The sequence below is a fragment of the Malus sylvestris genome, chromosome 14 (genome assembly GCF_916048215.2).
Source record: "Malus sylvestris chromosome 14, drMalSylv7.2, whole genome shotgun sequence".
Classification (NCBI taxonomy): domain Eukaryota; kingdom Viridiplantae; phylum Streptophyta; class Magnoliopsida; order Rosales; family Rosaceae; genus Malus; species Malus sylvestris.
Window position 1 is genome coordinate 9,639,293 of NC_062273.1, and position 18,738 is coordinate 9,658,030.

Below are 18,738 nucleotides of genomic sequence, written 5' to 3' on the forward strand. Positions count from 1 at the left end.
GACTTTTTGGGGAAAAAGAAATTACAACTGCTTCTTTGTCGACCAATATGTTGGATTTCAAGTTAAGAAAAATAAATAAATTCAGAGTTTCAGCTGGGATTCTATGAGTGAGAGAGCAGAGGCAGAACCGAACAAGCATCGCAAAATCAACTGATTCAGACCAGATTGGGTGGTCAGCAGCCGAGTTTTTCCCTTTCGTCTTCTTCGAACTGTTTGAGCCCATCGTCTTCTTCAAACTAGAGCCTTGCAATTTTCGTCTTCTCTGATGGTGATGTGATGTGGTGTCGTCATTGTCGAGGGGGAGAAGAGTGAGGTGCAAAGGAATGAAATTTGGTGTCGTCGTTTGACGACGCTTTGGATGCAAAGGAAAGATTGGGATTTTGAAGGAATGAAATTTGGGAGTGGGATGGAATGGATAATGGATTAGGGTTAGAGAATTACTAATGGAAATGGTTGTTATAAACGGACCGTTCGGGACCTCGTTATTCCAAATCCTAGGGCTCGGCCCGCCTCTCCCCATTTCTATTCTCAAAAAATTAGAACTGCCCTGTACCCATCCTGAACCTAAATTACCCGCCCCTACCTGCGGTTCCTATACCCGTTTGCCCACCCCTACCTAAAACTAATATTTTCAAACAGATACCTGGATTGAGAATCTCTGCCATAAATTTTTTTTTGTATTATTAGGACTTTCATATTAGTTTAGGTGAATTTGATTCCTATATTGCAATATCGATACAATGGTGTTAGGTTGATAAGAGATACTTTGGATGCGGTTCCTAATCTTTAACATTCTTTGACTAAAACCTTAATGGTATTCAAAGTTTGATCAAAGTCCCTTGACTTTGTACACCGCATTATATTACAATTAATATTAATATTTTTATAGTTTTGACCTTAATCGTTTGATATTTTATGAGATTTATAATCCCGTAAATTTAAAATCCCTCATTATAATACTATTAGAAACGGTTACAATAAAAAAATTCAAACATTTTGATTGAATAAATGGATAAAAACTATGTAAAAATAAGAAATAATAAATGGCAAAAGAATGTATCCATAGTGTTAAAAAAATTGGTACATTTAACATATAACAAAGTGGTACGTTAATAAAGAAGAATGGGTACATTATAAATAAGTTAGGATACAGATAAAAGATTAAAAAATTATGAGTACAAATGAATTTAAAAAAAAAAAAAAAAAAAAAAAATATATATATATATATATATATATATATATATATATATATATGCTCTAAAAGAAATTAATACATGGGTACAAAATAAAACTAAAATGAAAATACTACAAATTTAAAAAACATGTTGCAAATTAAAAGTGGGTACAAACTAAAAATATAAATATATGATACAAAGTTTAGGCATAAAACATAAATATACCATATGTAATTTTTTTATCATTGATTAAATATACAATATTACGTGACGGTATACACATGGGTACAAACACAAATAAAACTTTAAAAAATATGGGCACAAAAAGAAACTAATATATGGGTACAAATTAAAAATGAAAAAAAAATTGGTGCAAATTAAAAATAGGTACAAACTAAAAATAAAAATAAATGATAAAACTTTTAGCCATAAATATAAATATACTAATTGTAACATTTTTAACACTAAAGGAATATATTTAAAAATAAAATTATTTTATTATTCAAATAATTAATGATGTTATTAACACCCAAGGACCTTGATCAAAAATTGAAAATAAATAAGATTTTAATCAATGGAGTAGCAAAAATAAGGATGTAAACCTAATTTCTCCGGTTGATAAATATGAATTCTGTCTATTTGTTGTGGGTCCATGGAAAGCGGGATAGTCACCAAAACCATCACTCTCTGAAATCACCATTGTAGGTCAGAATTCCTACAATAATTGAACCATCTTCTTGCAGCTAATGCTTCACCGTGTAGAGTGGATTCGTAATTGGGCATCTCATGGAACACGTTGACAAATATCTCTCATCACAGTCCCATAACACCACCCTACTCGTTCCAACTTTAGCTTTTTTTCCGAATAGGCACCATCGATGGTGCAATATTATTTCTTTGTATATCAAATCCACCACGGCATCCTTAACGTCTTGAAAAAAACACCTAGAAAATCAATCCAATAAAATTGCTAGAAATTTGTGTGGAATTATGTCTCCTCTGTATTTGTCACCCCCCGAACCCAAAATTGGTAGAAAAATACCTCTGAACTTGATGCACTAAAAAAATAAGTAGGAATTAAGTTCCCTTACACAAATAATCTGAGAACGTGTGCTGAAAACCACGAGCATCTGCTCCATGCCTGGTTGTTTGTGATTCATGGTTTATGCTCACACATTATTTGGTTAAATGTCTCTGTGAACACCAAACAACGAAACAACCAATCCAGTCTAATACCAGAAAATATTTTGATGTCATAAAGGTGAGTCATACACCTTGTGCAGAAATAAAGGAAGGAAACGGTCTTATACTAGCATCTCACAAAGCCATTAAAGAAGACGATAACTCACATGGTTCTCTATGCCGTCACGAGACAAGCAGCACAAAAATACGACAAGAAGTGAGATCATATGGTGTTGAAAAAGGATGTTAGTACTTGTGTCAAACTTTAAGAAGAATAAAAACTTTGTCAAAAAATACCAAATGAAGTACACGGGGATCCATTTTGCTCTAGTGGAAATCCTCAAATGCTTGGATATTGAGGAATGGATTGCAAAGCGGCAGGTACTATAGTCAGTCTAATCATAAAGCTTTTAAAATTAGGGCATTATATATGCAACAATTTATGACATATCATGTATGCTCAATGATGTTGGAACCTTAACCAAATTCTGATCATCCTTGATAAGTTCTTCATTCATCAGAATCTTGATGTCATTAATTTCTCTATCTTTCACTGTCTTTCTACACTTGGTGAATAATCATAAAGTATCATAGGACATGTTCATTGAGCCATACCTGTAATCAGAATAAATACACAACCTGTATAAATTACAGCCCATAAGAGCAACAACTAGGAGCTTTGATTCTTTTGTTGTTTTGCTTAAGAATATTCAAGTAGGCATACACGGCATTCTCATGACAATGATGATGATACATGAACACCTTTTGTGAAATCATTTGTCCAATCACAAAGCTTTTTAAAATCACCGCATTGTAGATGCAACAATCGATGACATATCATGTATGCTCAATGATATTTAACCTTAACCAAATTCTCATCATCCTTGATAAATTATTCATTCATCAAAATCTTGATGTCATTAATTTTCCTACCTTTCATTGTCTTTCTACACTCAAGCGGTATATTGTACTCGTCCGAGTCTATAGGTTTTAGTCCTAAGCTCTCAACCAAATCATGTTTGAGGTGACTAATTGTGAACTGTCATAGAAAATGTACGTTGAGCCACACCTATATATAGAATAAAAACACAACCCGTATAAATTACAGTCCATAAGAGCAACAACAAGGGGCTTTAATCTTTTTTTTCAATTTTGCTTAAGAATATTCAAGTGGGCATACACGACATTCCCATGCCCGTTATGGTGATACAAAAATACTTTTTGTGAACATCGTTGTTGGCTAACTTCAGAAACATCACCTAATATTTGTTCCATACTTAGCATCCATGCAATCGGTCCACGTACCCTAACAGTCATAAGAAAGACGACCTATTATCTTCCCTTTGGAGGTTCCCATAATGTGCAAGCTTTCCCGAGTGTAATTAAGCATAAATCATATGCAGTGTATTAAAGGCAAAGGCATGAGCGAGACCTTTCATGGATAGTCCCGTCTAGGTGTGAGGCAAAGCCTCACGAGAGTAAATTTTTTAATATACATGTTTTATATATTATACATATAATTATATAAAAATATTACTTTGTAAAACAAACATCCCTTATCAATTTATCATTCAAAAGATAATATCATCTAAATTCATCATTCAAAGATAATATCATTCAAAAGGTAGTACAAACAAAGAAATCATTCATCTAAATCAAAGGTTACATCATCCTCCTCATTACCACGTCTAGATGAACTTGTAGGGTATGTCATCAATTCATCAAACGAATCTTCTGAATCATACTCCAAATTTCTTAGATTTGAGATTACTTCATTAACCCATTTTCTTTTGTAAGTAATAAGGCCTCGAGATTGAGTAGGCTTATGAATAGGAGGAGTAGGCTCACGAGGAGGAGGAGGAGGAGGAGGAGAAGGCTCTTTAGGCTCTCAAATGTATAGGCCACCTTAATAAACCGAGAGTGGCACATTCTTTACGGCCTAAACATTGTACAATGACTCATCCTCAAGCCATCTAGGATCTTCTGGAAGAAAAGGATCTTCTATCTCTGTTATTCATTCATCATCAAGAGCAATTTCTTCCACAATAATGGGATCACACTTCTTACTTCTTTTAAGACTTCTCTTGCAAAGCCAAATTGTACTTTACATAGACTAAAGCATTAAGCCTTTTGTGTTCAAGCCTATTCCTCCTTTTTGTATGAATCTACAAATAAATCAAACAAATGTAAAAAAATAATTTTATTGTTCAAGTAAAATCATTGTAAGAGAAAATGACACATAGAATACTAATAATATATTTACTTACGATTTGAAATGTGCTCCACTTCGTTTCACATCCCGACGCACTACAAGTAAGGCTAAGAACTCAGATAACAAACTTCATTAACTCAGGTATTTTAGTTCCAAAGTGCTCCCACTAAGCTGCTAAAAACAATATTAGTAAGGTAAGTAATTTAAAGGTTAATGATAAAAATATATTAACAACTGACTAATTAAGTCTTACTTGGTGTTCGCCTTATCCTAGTTTGTCATAGGATTTGTGAATTCACCAAGCCTTTTATCATATGAATCCAATTGGATATCCGCATCTTCGCGCTATTTTCCATTCCCAAGCATCCTATCCATGCAAGCAAACAACTCACTTTGCACTTCATCACTATTTAAGAAATTATCCTCATACTGAAAATGTGGATTCAAATAATAGCCCACCGCATGTGGTGGTTGATGAAGTTAATTGTCCCATCTACAATATATCCTTCTCCAAATAAGCATAAATTTTTCTCCATTTTGTTAAGATTGTTTGCAATCTTCTCTTTTGCGACATCCATCAACTCATATATAAAACCTAAAGGGGTGTCTCCTCCGAGTCAACTTTTCTCAAGACACAAACAAGCAGAAGAACACTCTTAATGCAAAAGGAAACTCTGCCCAAAACTCACAATCATGTAACACATGATGCTTAGCCAACTTTGTTTCACGGAATTTTGCATATGTACTTTTTGACCATCCTTGAAAGAAAACCAAAGCAACAAAAATTTCCTTTTGCTTTTGTAAGCTTTGAAGTGCAAGGGAAGAAATGGCAAAACCTAGTCACCATTGGACCAAGAATTTTTGAATTGTTGTTGTACTTTTCTCATCAAAGCTAGTACCCATTAATGCCTATATAGATACTTTGAAAAACACCTAGCACATGTGAGTGTGTCATCAAGCCATGTCATATTAGAAATATCATCTAGTATCAAATCAATGCAATGAGCCACACATGGAGTCCGCCACACCTTCTTTTTCCTTTACATAAGTTTTGCTGCCCTATTCTTGTAGTTCGAAGTATTGTCGGATGTAACTTGAACTACATTCTCCTCGATTTCTTGAATAACATCATCCAAATAGTCATACAACAAATCTTTATTATTAATGGAGGCCGATGCATCAACCAATTTCAAGAACCAAGTACCTTGCAGGCTATTGACAGGAAAGTTGATTCGACACCTACTTTTGCCATCCAACCATCCATCTGACATTATAGTGCATCCATATCTCTTCCAAGTCTTTACATGTCATTTCATTATGTTTTGTACATTCTCAACTTCTTCTTTGAGCATCCAAGTCCTATATTCATGGTTTATAGGAGCATTAAAACCAAGACCAAAGTCGGATATCGCTTGCATTGCTTTTACATAATATTTATTGTTTGCCACATTGAATGGAATGACACTAGTGTAGAACCATAGCGCAAGTTCTCTGCACGCTTGTTTTCTTTCCTTTTTTTGGAAAGGTGTATTCTAAGTGGCTTGATGAGCTTTTAATTAAACATACCTATTAATGGGTCTAACCTAGGTGGTTGAAAAGAACTGGGTTGTTGTGAAGGTGTGACATTCACACTCCTACTACTAGTACTTACATAATATGTCCTCAAGTCCAAATCCACACTTTCACTTTCTTCTCTGTCACCACAAGACAGATAATGGCTAGCTTTCTTCTTTTCTTTAGTTTCTTGAACATTAGCAAAGAATTGTGCCTTCACATTGCATGAGACTGTTTTACAACTAATCATTCATCCCGAACTTACGCCACCCAAGTGATGGTTGAATCTAGAAATTGAACTTGTGCATTTGTGATTACAATAACAACAATATAAGTGTTTGGTGATAGGATCAAAATCTTTTGTCCATTACCAAGCAAAATCTTCTTTAGTATAAGTCATATTTTCAATGATTAAACAATAAACATTCAATGCATATTCTTGAATGCCTAACCAATATGTGGACCATGAGTAACGCCATTACTGTTATATTTTTAAGTAGGCTCATGGCATCAACCATTGCAATTATAGGAGTTGACGCACAACAGTAGAACACACACAAACATTATATTAAAAAAAAAAAAATCAAAATCACAAATTAAGAAACCTTAATCTTAAAAATTGAGGATTTGTGGGTGTACTGGCAGCAATGTTAGTGCTGGGTGTTGTGGTGGGGTGACAGCGGTGCTACTCGAAAGGTGGCGGCCGCTGCTGCTCAAAGCTGGCGGTTGTACTCTGTCGAAGGTCGCTTGCGAGAAAGGAAATGAAGGCAAAGAGAACACAATAGAAGAAAGAGAGATAAGGAGGGAAGAGTGATTACCATACCTAAACGGTGTTGTTTTGGGTTTGAGATTTTTTTAAAAAAAAAAAAAATAGAAAACAGAGACACCTGGACGCCATGAGGTGCACCTCGGCGCACTCCGACAACACCTTCCGCCTACTCCCACTAAACATAGATGGCAACACCTTGCGCCCTAAGGCGAGCCTTTTAAAACACTGATCATATGTCAATGATTGTTGCATCTACGGCATGTTGATTTTTAAAATCTTTATGACTAGACAAAATGTGTACATAGTGGCGGAGCCATAAATTCTCTTAGAAGGGACCTTTTAAGGCATATAAAATAAATTAAACCAAATGTAGCAATATAATTAAGTAGAACAATATTTAAAGTTTCTTTCCCTTTTTTTTGTTGAAAACTTATCAAACAAGAGTGATCTGCCATTAAACCATTTAAGGAAAATTTAGTATTGAGATGATTATATTATAAGAACAAAACTTGTATTTGAGCTTTAATAAAAAAGGAAGATTTGAACAAAAAGTTAAGTTCATAACTCAAAATTAACAGAAGGTGGCATCTCCATGAAAAAGTCATACTCCACTTACCAAGGCACTACAAGCTATCTTTATTGTTAACATTTGCAAACAAAACATATATATCCGTTAAATTTCAGGATGGGCCTAGGCCTAGCCTGGCCTCTATGTGACTCCACCGCTAGGTGTACAACTCCATCTTTACAATCCATTTCTCACTATCCAATTTGGTCGTGGGTCTGTTGTACCCTTATTTCATGTCTCATTTGTGTCTCTTTGTATAATTTTGCAACACGTGTCACCCAATTTAACCCTACAGAAATATTATTAACTTTTTTCTATAAAATTAATAAAAATTAAAAAAATAAAGAAAACAAATAAAGTAATAAACCCACAAGAACTCATCACCCCGACAGCCACCCGTCGCCCTAATCGCCGACCATTTTGGCCCCAATCGCCAACCCTTTTCGCTCTCAATCACCAATTTCTTTTTTTATTCACCAACCCATCATAATCATCTTCTTCTTCTGGGTCAAATCAAAAACCCAGTTTAGACTCCCACAGCCCACTGGTTCTGGGTTATCTTTTTCGTCCTCAACCTCATCCTTATTACCGTACTAGTTCTGGGTTTGTTTGTATTGAACAATGTTCTAAAAAGCGGCTTAGGCGGCACCTAGGTGCTGGGCAGTAGGCTTTTGAGGCGATTTGGAGCGAAACGTTAGAAAAAATCGGTGAAGGCTTAGGCAAGCACCTAGGTGGCCACTAGGTAGTTTAGGCGGCCCGCTATGCGGTTGCTATACCTTCATCGGCATCGATGGCCCCAAAGAGGAATGAGATCCACCTCATTTCTTTGAGCCCTAAACAAAAATTTAAGACAAAACTCTATCTTTATTAAGATAATTAAACAATCAACGGAGAAGGTAGTTGAATTTGGAGCTCACCTTGGCCCTTCTTTTGGCTTTCTCTGGGTTCTTGATGCATCTAACCATTTCTGGTTCTTCGGGTTTTGTAGAAGCAGCGACTGACGAAGGAAAGAGGATAAATGGAGAATGCAAAAGTAAAGAGGGTTTTGGTGGGGCTAGGGAGCTTATTGGGCTCCAGCCTTTTATGATTGTAAAATGCTATTTTTTTCAGGCCCAAAATAATATATGATTATAGTTAATGTGTTTTTAAACTGTAAGCTTGTTGGATACTTGCAATTTATGTATTCTAATATATGTATTATTCTACTTTTATTTTGCAATTTACTATTATTTTGTTCTCAATACAAGTGTGTGTGTGTATATATATATATTTTTTTTTAATTTTTTTTTTGAAGTGCAAATAGACACTTATTTACAAGATATACAATAAATTAACTTAAATCCGTCTAGACCGCCTAGGCGCTAAGCTCCAGCCTACCGCCTGACTAACACTTAGCATTTTTTAGAACCTAGCTTGGTATTGAATTGTTGGAAGAGAGAATTGTGGGTTCTGGGTTTTTTGGGTTGAATTAGCAGGAGAAACAAAGACGATTTGGGGGGATGTCTTGGGATTGTGGGTTCTTCTACAGGTTAGGAGACACAGAAGAGACACATAATTCGGAACAGCAAAGCTGCGGCCATCCAATTTGAGGTTTGTCATTAGAGTAAAATGGGTTCTCATGTACTTCAATAGGTATTTTTTTATGGATTCTTTATTTCATTAAGTTGTTTCTCTATTAGTATCATTTCATTAAGTAGTCTCTCTATTAGTATCTGTTGGTTATTTTAATTATTTTAATAATATTTTATTTTAAAGATTCAAAACTTATTATTATTATTTTATTTTATTTATTTATAATATTTAAGAGTTGTGTTTTATTTGAAAAGTCATATTCCTTTTCAAAAGGGTATGAGGAGTTCTTTAAATATAAAACCTAGGACAGAAAACAATATACGCTAAACTTTTATGTCTCCCTCAATTCTCACATCTCTGTTAATCTATTTACATTCCTACTTCATAATTTTTGGGCAATTTATCACTACTTGGCAATCCCGTCTGCCATTGGCGTGCATATCGTATCAGACATCCTGTGAGACTTTAGGTTGTATCTTGGAGTTGTAGGCACCACCATAACCTGCACGTAGGGAGGCGTTTACGGCTTTAGGGTAGCGACATCGCGCCTCTCTTTGGTTCACATGCCAGATTTTCTTATTCCTTTTCCCAATTTAAATTTCATAAGTTTGATAGTGATTATACATTTGATTTGATATATTTGATCGTATAAATAATTGGTATATTTCTGCAATATATTACACAATCTAAAGCCGTATTAGTGTGATAATATAATTGCAAACTTTACAATCTGTAGTTTTACAGTACCTTAAAAGCCCTAAAAATTGTAGTTTTCCTGTGTTGAAATGGAATTTTTTTTTAGGGTTCAGTCATTCATACACTTTTAGCTCTCTGCATTATTATTATTATTTTTCTGGGTCCTGTCGTTTTTTAATCTGTGCATTGGTTTTATTCGAGTCTCTGTCATTGAATTGTCTGAGAAGGCTTAATTCATTGCGTCCTGTCATTGAATTGTCAGAGAAGGCAAACCTTGCTTTAATTCATTGCTTTTTGGACTCTTTGCATTCTCTTTATTTTATTTTATTTTGTAGTACTAAAACATTTTAATATTGCAAATCTGTCAACTTTGTCTAGGGTTGATAATCTTGATAAACTACAATTAATAATTAAATATTACTTGTATACTGTGATTTGACTATAATTGCATCAGTGTGTGAGTATTACAGTTTGTGTGTGATTATGTATCAAATAATTATTAAAAGCCAAGATCACGTTTATTGCATCGTTCGAACCCGTGCATCTTTGAAAACCATAATAATTAACTGCAATTAGTTATTAAATATTAAACAGTCATCAATTTACAGTACAATTGAATAGTTTTGGAACAGACGTGATTTGACTACAATTGCATACTGACATTTGTTGATTGTTTTATGCTTTAATTAAATCTGAACGAGATTATTACAATTTGACTATTTTTGCAAACTGATATTTGTGAATTGTTTCATGCTTTAATTAAATCTATGCATGATTAATTGGTATGTGGTTATTGCATAGTAATACAATTTATCCTATACTTGTTAAAACTTTTGAGTGACATACTTGTTTTAATTTTTGCAGTATTATAGCAATCTTATATCTCTCTCACTTGTTATTACTATTAGTCAGTATTCCATAACAAATGGCAAGTCTAGAAGCAGCCAATAGTGTTAAGCCTGAAAAATTTAGTGGCCATAATTTCCGTAGGTGGCAAAAACAAGTGAAGTATTGGTTAACTGTCTTAGGATTTGCATATGCACTTGAAGAAACTCAATCAAACAAAGATTTCTCTTCTAAAGAGTCGTCTTCTAAACTAAACCTTGAACTCATAGAATACCATTGTCACAATAGAATCTTAGGTGCCCTTTCTAATCATCTCTATGATGTGTGCCATGCTACTACATCCACTGCCAAAGAACTTTGGGAAACTTTAGAAGCGGAATATGGAATTGTAGATGCTGGGATGGATAGGTTCACGGTCTCAAACTTTAATGATTATAAGATGGTAAATAATAAGTTTGTGGGAGAACAAATACATGAGTATCAAGAGCTATTAAGAGGTGTTGAAAAAACAGGAACGAAGTTTAGTGAGGACTTTAAAGTCTCCTGCCTTATTGATAAATTGCCTCAATTTTGGAATGACTTTGCTAGAACCTTAAGGCATAAACAAGGAGAATTTACTTTGGTTCAAGTCATAAATTCAATTGGGATCGAAGAGAAGCATAAAGCCAAAAGAAGGAAACCGAAAGACAAACAACTGTGAACTTAGTTGAGAATGACACCAACAAATATGGAAAAAACAAAACCAAGTTCACCATAAATAATAAGAGGAATTTCAAACCTAGAAGAACAAATTTTAAATTCAAATCACCCAACCAAAATAAAAACTTTCACAAGACTAAGGATCAAGGGAGAGAGAAGGGGGTTTGCTTCATTTGCGGAAGAACCAATCATAAGGCTAAGGATTTCTTCTACAAGAAGAGTGAGAAGAACAAGTATAAGTCAAATCATAATGGTCCAAAATCCCAAGTGAATATGCTGATGGAGCAACAATCTTCTCAAACACATTTTAAGTATAATTCCTTTGTCAATTTTACTTATGAAAATAAGGATTGGTGGGTAGATTCTGGAGCTAACGTACTTGTCTGTTTTGATCATGAATTTTTTAAAACCTATCAGAAATCAGGTGGATGACGTATAACTTCAGGAAATGACTCAATGTCGCAAGTGCTTGGAATTGGAGGCATTGAACTAAAGATGACATCTGGAAAGGTCTTAACTTTGAAGGACGTGCGACATGTACCTGATATTAGAAGAAATTTAATTAGTGGATCATGCTTAGTAAAGCAAGGCTACAAAGTTGTAATGGAATCAAATATGGTTGTAATAACCAAGAATAATGTATTTATTGGAAAAGGTTTTATCAGTGAAGGATTATTTAAGTTAAGTGTTTCTTCAGAGTGCAATAATATTCCAAAAGTTCTTAATGTTGAATCTAGTAATGTTTGGCATGGACATTTGGGACATGTAAACTTGTTCAAAATTAAGAAAATGATAGATTTGGATCTAGTCCCAAAGTCAAACATGAATCACAAGCATAAGTGTGAAATTTGTGCACAAGTAAAACAACCCAAGAAACCTTTTAAGTCCGTCGAAAGAAATACCCAAATTTTAGAGCTTATACATAGTGATGTTTGTGACTCAAACAGGTTACCTACTAGAGCTGGTAATAAGTATTTTGTCACATTTATAGATGATTGTTCGAAGTATTGTTATATTTATTTAATAAAGACCAAGGATGAAGTCTTTGGTAAATTCAAAATTTATAAGACAGAAGTGGAAAATCAATTAGAGAAAAGGATAAAGAGACTAAGGTCTGATAGAGGTGGTGAGTACACTCTTACCGATCTTAGTGTTTTTTGTGAAGAGCATGGTATTATACATGAAGTATCAGCACCTTATTCTCCACAATCAAATGGAGTTGCAGAAATGAAGAATATGACCTTATTGGACATGGTGAATACAATGCTTTTGAGTTTTGGATTACCGGAAAATTTGTGGGGGGAAGCAATTTTGACTGCATGTTTTATATTAAATAAAGTAATTATTAAAGACAACACTACTACTCCATATGAAATTTGGAAAAAAGAGAACACCAAATCTCCAAGTCTTGAAAGTGTGGGGGTGTTTGGCTAAAGTTGCAATCCCAGAACCTAAGAGAAAGAAGATAGGACCTAAAACCGTGGATACTATTTTCTTAGGTTATGCTCATAATAGTAGTGTCAATAGATTTCTAGTCATCAACTCTGAAATAAATGAAATTTCGAATAACACTATATTAGAGTCTAGGGATGCAACATATTTTGAAGACATATTTCCTTTCAAGACTAGAATGCAAAAGCAAGTGGTAGATAGATCATGCACTAGTACTGACAAAGCCTCCACAAGTATTAGCCATCAAGTTTCAAATGAAGAAGAACCTTTAGCTGAACTTAGAAGGAGTAGGAGACCTAGAGTGGAGAAGAACTTTGGTGATGATTTTTATACGTTTCTAATTGAAGGTGATCCAACAACATATAAGGAAGCCATGATCTCTGTCGATGCTCTATTTTGGAAAGAAGCTATAAATAGTGAAGTTGAGTCTATTTTACAAAACAACACTTGGGAGTTAACAGATTTACCACTCGGTACTGCACCAATTGGTTGTAAGTGGGTATTTAGGAAGAAACTGATGCCTAATGGAAGTATAAACAAGTACAAAGCTAGGCTAGTAGCCAAGGGATTCACTCAAAAGAAAGGAATTGATTATTTTGACACTTACTCTCCTGTGTCTAGGATTACCACAATTAGGATCCTTCTTATAGTGTTAGCTTCTATACACAGTTTAGTAGTTCATCAAATGGATGTTAAAACAACATTTTTGAATGGAGACTTAGATGAAGAAATTTACATGGAGCATCCCGAAGGATTTATAGTGAAAGGCCAAGAACATAAAGTGTGTAAGTTGGTTAAATCGTTATATGGACTCAAGCAAGCTCCTAAGCAATGGCATGAGAAGTTTGATAAAGTCATTTTAGAATATGATTTTGAAATTAATGAGCATGAAAAATGTGTCTACTATAAGGAATACAATGGACAGTGTGTTATTTTATGTCTATACGTTGATGATATATTATTATTCAGAACAAGTCTGGAAATTGTGAAAGATGTAAAGTCTTATTTATCAAAGAGATTTGATATGAAGGATCTAGGAGAAGCCAATATTATTTTGGGAATGAAAGTAGAAAGAACACAAGCAGGTTTTATTATAAACCAAGCTAGTTCAATTGAGAAAATACTTAAGAAGTTCAATTTTTTCAATTGCAATCCTGTCTCGACACCATATGAACCAAGTGTGTGCTTACTTAAAAATAGCGGTGAACCCGTGTGTCAACTCCAGTATTCTTAAATGATTGGGTCTTTGATGTATATAGCAAATAAAACTAGACATGATATAGCTTATGCGGTTGGAAGGCTAAGTAGATACACTCATAATCCAAGTGAAGACACTGGAATGCTTTAATGCGAGTATTTAAGTATCTAAGAGGAACTATAGATTATTCTATAAACTATTCCTTATGTAGTAGAAGGGTATAGTGATGCAAATTGGATCACTGATAGCTCCGAAGTGAAATCTACTTCAAGTTATGTATTTTTATTGGGAGGAGCAGCTGTATCTTGGGGATCTAAGAAACAAACAATAATTTCTAGAAGTACAATGGAATCTAAACTCATAGCTCTTGATACTGCATGTATAGAGGCTGAATGGATTAAGAATGTTTTGCTTGATATTCCATTAGTGAGCAAGCCTATACCTGTCATCTCCATACATTGTGATAATAAGGCTGTGATAGATTTAGTGAGACAGACACATACAAATAAGAAATTAAATAGACATATTAATGTTAGATACAAATCTGTGAGAAGCTTATTAAATAAAGAAGTTGTTTCTTTGGACTATGTGAAGTCGGAAAAGAACATTGTCGATCAACTGACCAAAGGTCTATCTAGAAATTGAGTCCTAGATTTGTCGAGGGGGATGAGTTTAAACCCATAAGGAAGTCACCTAGGGAAGAGACCTAACCTTTGTGATTGGAGATCCCATGAAGAAGGTTCAATGGGTAGAAACAATCCACAATGCGTGACTTATATTCCAGCACTCTAAAATAAGAGATTTGAAATAAAATCCCCTGCTCATCCCTATGACATTTGTTCTGATGATATGTGATGTTAATGAAAGACATTGTCTTGAATGAGTTCTAAGGCAGGCAATCTCCCGCAGAGTACATGTCACATGTACTCTTGGAGGACTCACCTAAGTGAGAGTAGTCGTGAGGCCGCGACTGTGAGAATTGGGTTGTTCTCTGAAAACACTTATGAGAATCAAGATTAAGCGCATGGCCATTAATAGTGCTAACTCGCGCTAAGTTTTTGATCAATACTATGTGTGTCATATGTTGTAATCTGAATTAAAGGAATCTAGTTCAAGACGTACTTCACTATGATTCCTTCAGATGAAAACTATGAATACTAAGTATAGGTTCAAGTCCAAAAGACACTTACACCCATTGCATGGTATACAAATTGCCCAAACTTCCGTTTCTTCAATTGTGTCTATTTTATTCCTCATAAAGTTTTGAATCTTGTTGGGGATTGTTGGTTATTTTAATTATTTTAAAGATTCAAAACTTATTATTATTTTATTTTATTTATAATATTTAAGAGTTGTGTTTTATTTGAAAAGTCATATTCCTTTTCAAAAGGGTATGAGAAGTTCTTTAAATATAAAACCTCAGACAGAAAACAATATACACTAAATTTTTTTGTCTCCCTCAATTCTCACATCTCTGTCAGTCTATTTGCGTTCCTACTTCATAATTCTTGGGCAATTGATCACTACTTAGCAATCCCGTCTGCTGTTGGCGTGCATATCGGATCAGACATCCTGTGAGGCTTTGGGTTGTATCTTGGAGTTGTAGGCACCGCCATAACCTGCACGTAGGGAGGTGTCTATAGCTTTAGGGCAGCGACATTGCACCTTTCTTTGGTTCACAGGCCAGATTTTCTTATTCCTTTTTCCAATTTAAATTTCATAAGTTCGATAGTGATTATACATTTGATTTGATATATTTGTTCATATAAATAATTGGTATATTTCTGCAATATATTACACATTATCATTGTAATATTGCACCCCTCGTAGGAGAATATATTTCTTTATAATCAATCTCAGGTCTGTGTTTACCTTGAATTTGAGATATTCTATGAATTGACTTTGAGTAAGGATTTTATGTCATTCAAAATCAATTGTTATGAAAATATTCTTCATAATGAAATCAAAATAATAATACAAATATAATTTGAAAATAAGTTTTATTGCAAAACTTACACTGGAACTTACAATTGATTTACTGACGATTGAGTCAGCAAATAAGAAAATGACTGATGAAAAGGATATTGGTGCACCCAGACATCCTTTACATTTGAAAATTAAAAGTGTTTACATTTTTTATTTCTTTGGGTATAGTGTGAACTCAATGAAATTTTTAACTGAAAGAATGTAAAAATTGAGCTTGGTTTCTTCTTCTCTGGAGACATCTCCTTAAAGACTTGGAAAAGAGACTTGGATGATTGATTGCTTTACTGTGGAAGCATGGGATGGATGGTGACTTGCCTTGATTGATTGTTTTACTGTGGAAGCACGGGATGGATGGTGACTTGTGTTTACTGTTGGTGAATAGTGGTCTTGTTGGAATAATTGCTACTTTTATTGTGGAATGTGCATATGACTGAGTGATTCCTTGCTTAGTTGGAATTATTGAACTTTGTCTGAAAACTTCAATGGTGACTTTGGCTTTACATGGTGATTTTGAAAGATGACAATTGTCATGATGACTTTAATTTTCACATGGTGATTAATTGTGTTCACATGGCTTTATACAAAATGGTCTTAGGAATTCTGATAATCGACCCACTTGGCTGATTGTGTTTTTTGGTTTGTTGAGTTGGCTGGTTGCTGTGAGGATGCGTCTAAAAATTCAGAGTCTGTAGCTTCTTCTTCTTCAGTATGGAGCATTGCTGCTTCTGCAAGTACTTGTTGAGTTAGGTTTTTGAGTTGGGTGGCTTTTTCTTTGCTTTTTGAGCTAGTTGACTTGGATGTTCCTTTGAGTGATGATGATGGACTAATGTCCGATAATGACTGTTCCAGGATGGCTGGCAGAAATGGTTATCCTGTCTGTGCCTGAATTACTGGAGATAGAGTAATGGGAAATTTTGTGAGGACTTGACTGATAGTTTTCTGATGGTTGAATTTATCCCACTACTTAACTGATCTGACTCTGTATACTTCATTTGTTTCAACTTCATAATTCCACTTCATGATCCATAGGACTTTGTACTTAGCCATGAATATTGGAAGAAGTGTAATTCTGTAGTTGAATCGACTTCTGTCAAATTTCTACTGGAAATTGGTGGAAAGGACCTACATAAGTTCTTCTGGTAAGAGACTGGCTGTTGGGCCATGGATTGACCACCATTTTGGAAACCATGCAAGAAAATTCAATATGAAACTCTTGTCAAAATTAATGAACCATGAATGACTAAAATCTTCTGTTTGATGGAGAAAGATGTTAGTCCATGCATCAATATAATCAAAGTAATTGTAATGGTTATTGGGAATGTGGACATATTGGGTATGAAGAGGTTTGGTTATGTAAAGGGGGATTCCCCAATCTGATTTGGTTAAAAACCTTCCAATGTAAAGAGAATGGTAGATGATTTTGTTTTCATGGGTTTTGTTATAGAGAGGTTTGATTGAAATGGACTCAATTTCACTGAGTATGGCTTGATAGTATTTCAGTGTTTTATGTGGTGTTGTAGGATGATAATGAAAATTAGGTGGAAAGACTGTTTTGACATTTTTCTTATGCTTGTTCTTGATTGAGATTGAAAATGATACTGAAAAGATTTTCACTGGGGTTCTTCTTGACGTATGGTGATGTTTTGGTATACCTGATTGGTTGGGATGATGATGATTGTTATGTTGGGGTTAAATAAGGATCATATTGACTAACTAATGTCGTTTGGTAATTGGGACGTGGTGATTGGTAATTTGGCTTAAAGTTCCTATTGTGGAACCTAAGGGAGTGAAACGGTTGGTAATGGCTAAGGCCGATGAAGAATCTGGGCTTGATTCCTGTTTTACTAGTGGTGGTGGTAGAGTGGCTGGAAGCCTCATCTGATCAGGTCTTTTTGCTGGCATTCTTCCACTACATAAATTCTCTAGTTAGGAAATCGGGGATGCAATTTTGACTAACTTTGATGTATTCGATTTCAAAATAAAAAATACTGAATATAGCTTGTCATCGTGCAAAAATCTATTTTGATGAAATGTTTTGAACATCTTTTTGTAAAACATGTTTTGCGGATTTGCATTCAACTCTGACTAAAAACTTTTGATTTAATAAATTATCTTGAAATTTGCTAATGCATAATACTATAGATAATATTGCTTTCTTAGTAGTACTATAATTACTTTGTGCTGGATTCCATACTCCTAAATGGAAATGAACAATTTGTTTAGGAGATCCGAAAGAAATTGACTGTTTGAGAATACCTCCATAACCAATTTCAAAGGCATCAGTTTCAACAATTTTGAATGAATTGGGGGTTCGAATGCCAAGACAGGGCAATGTCTTAACATGTGATTTGATCTCTTTGACTATGGAAGTATGAGTATTTGACCATGGTGAAGGATTTTCTTTTAGACGATCAAACAAAGGTTTGCATTGTTGCCTAAGATGAGGATAAAATTCTGCAACATAATTTAAAGATCCTAGAAATCTCTATAATTGGGTTTTGTTCGTGATTTCATCTGGGAACTTATCTGTAAACTGAATTACTCTATCTATTGGTTGAATGGTTGACTGGTGGATATTGTATCCTAAAAACCTAATTTTGATTTGGAATAACTTAATTTTAGTTGTTGAGACAACAAATCCAATTGACTTAATTATCCTAACAAACATATTGCAATGTTTCCAATGCTCATATATCGATTTGGAATAAATGAGAACATCATCAATGTAAACAATTGAGAAATGACTGTATTGATTAAATATTTCATTCATGATATTCTGAAACTCACTAGGTGCATTCTTAAGACCGAATGACATTACATTCCATTCAT

At 34.3% G+C, this 18,738-nt stretch overlaps 1 pseudogene; it reads right to left on the minus strand.

The window, feature by feature from the left end:
• Positions 1-3,999: 3,999 nt before the first annotated feature.
• LOC126599502 (uncharacterized) lies at positions 4,000-4,702 on the minus strand (annotated as a pseudogene).
• Positions 4,703-18,738: the final 14,036 nt, after the last annotated feature.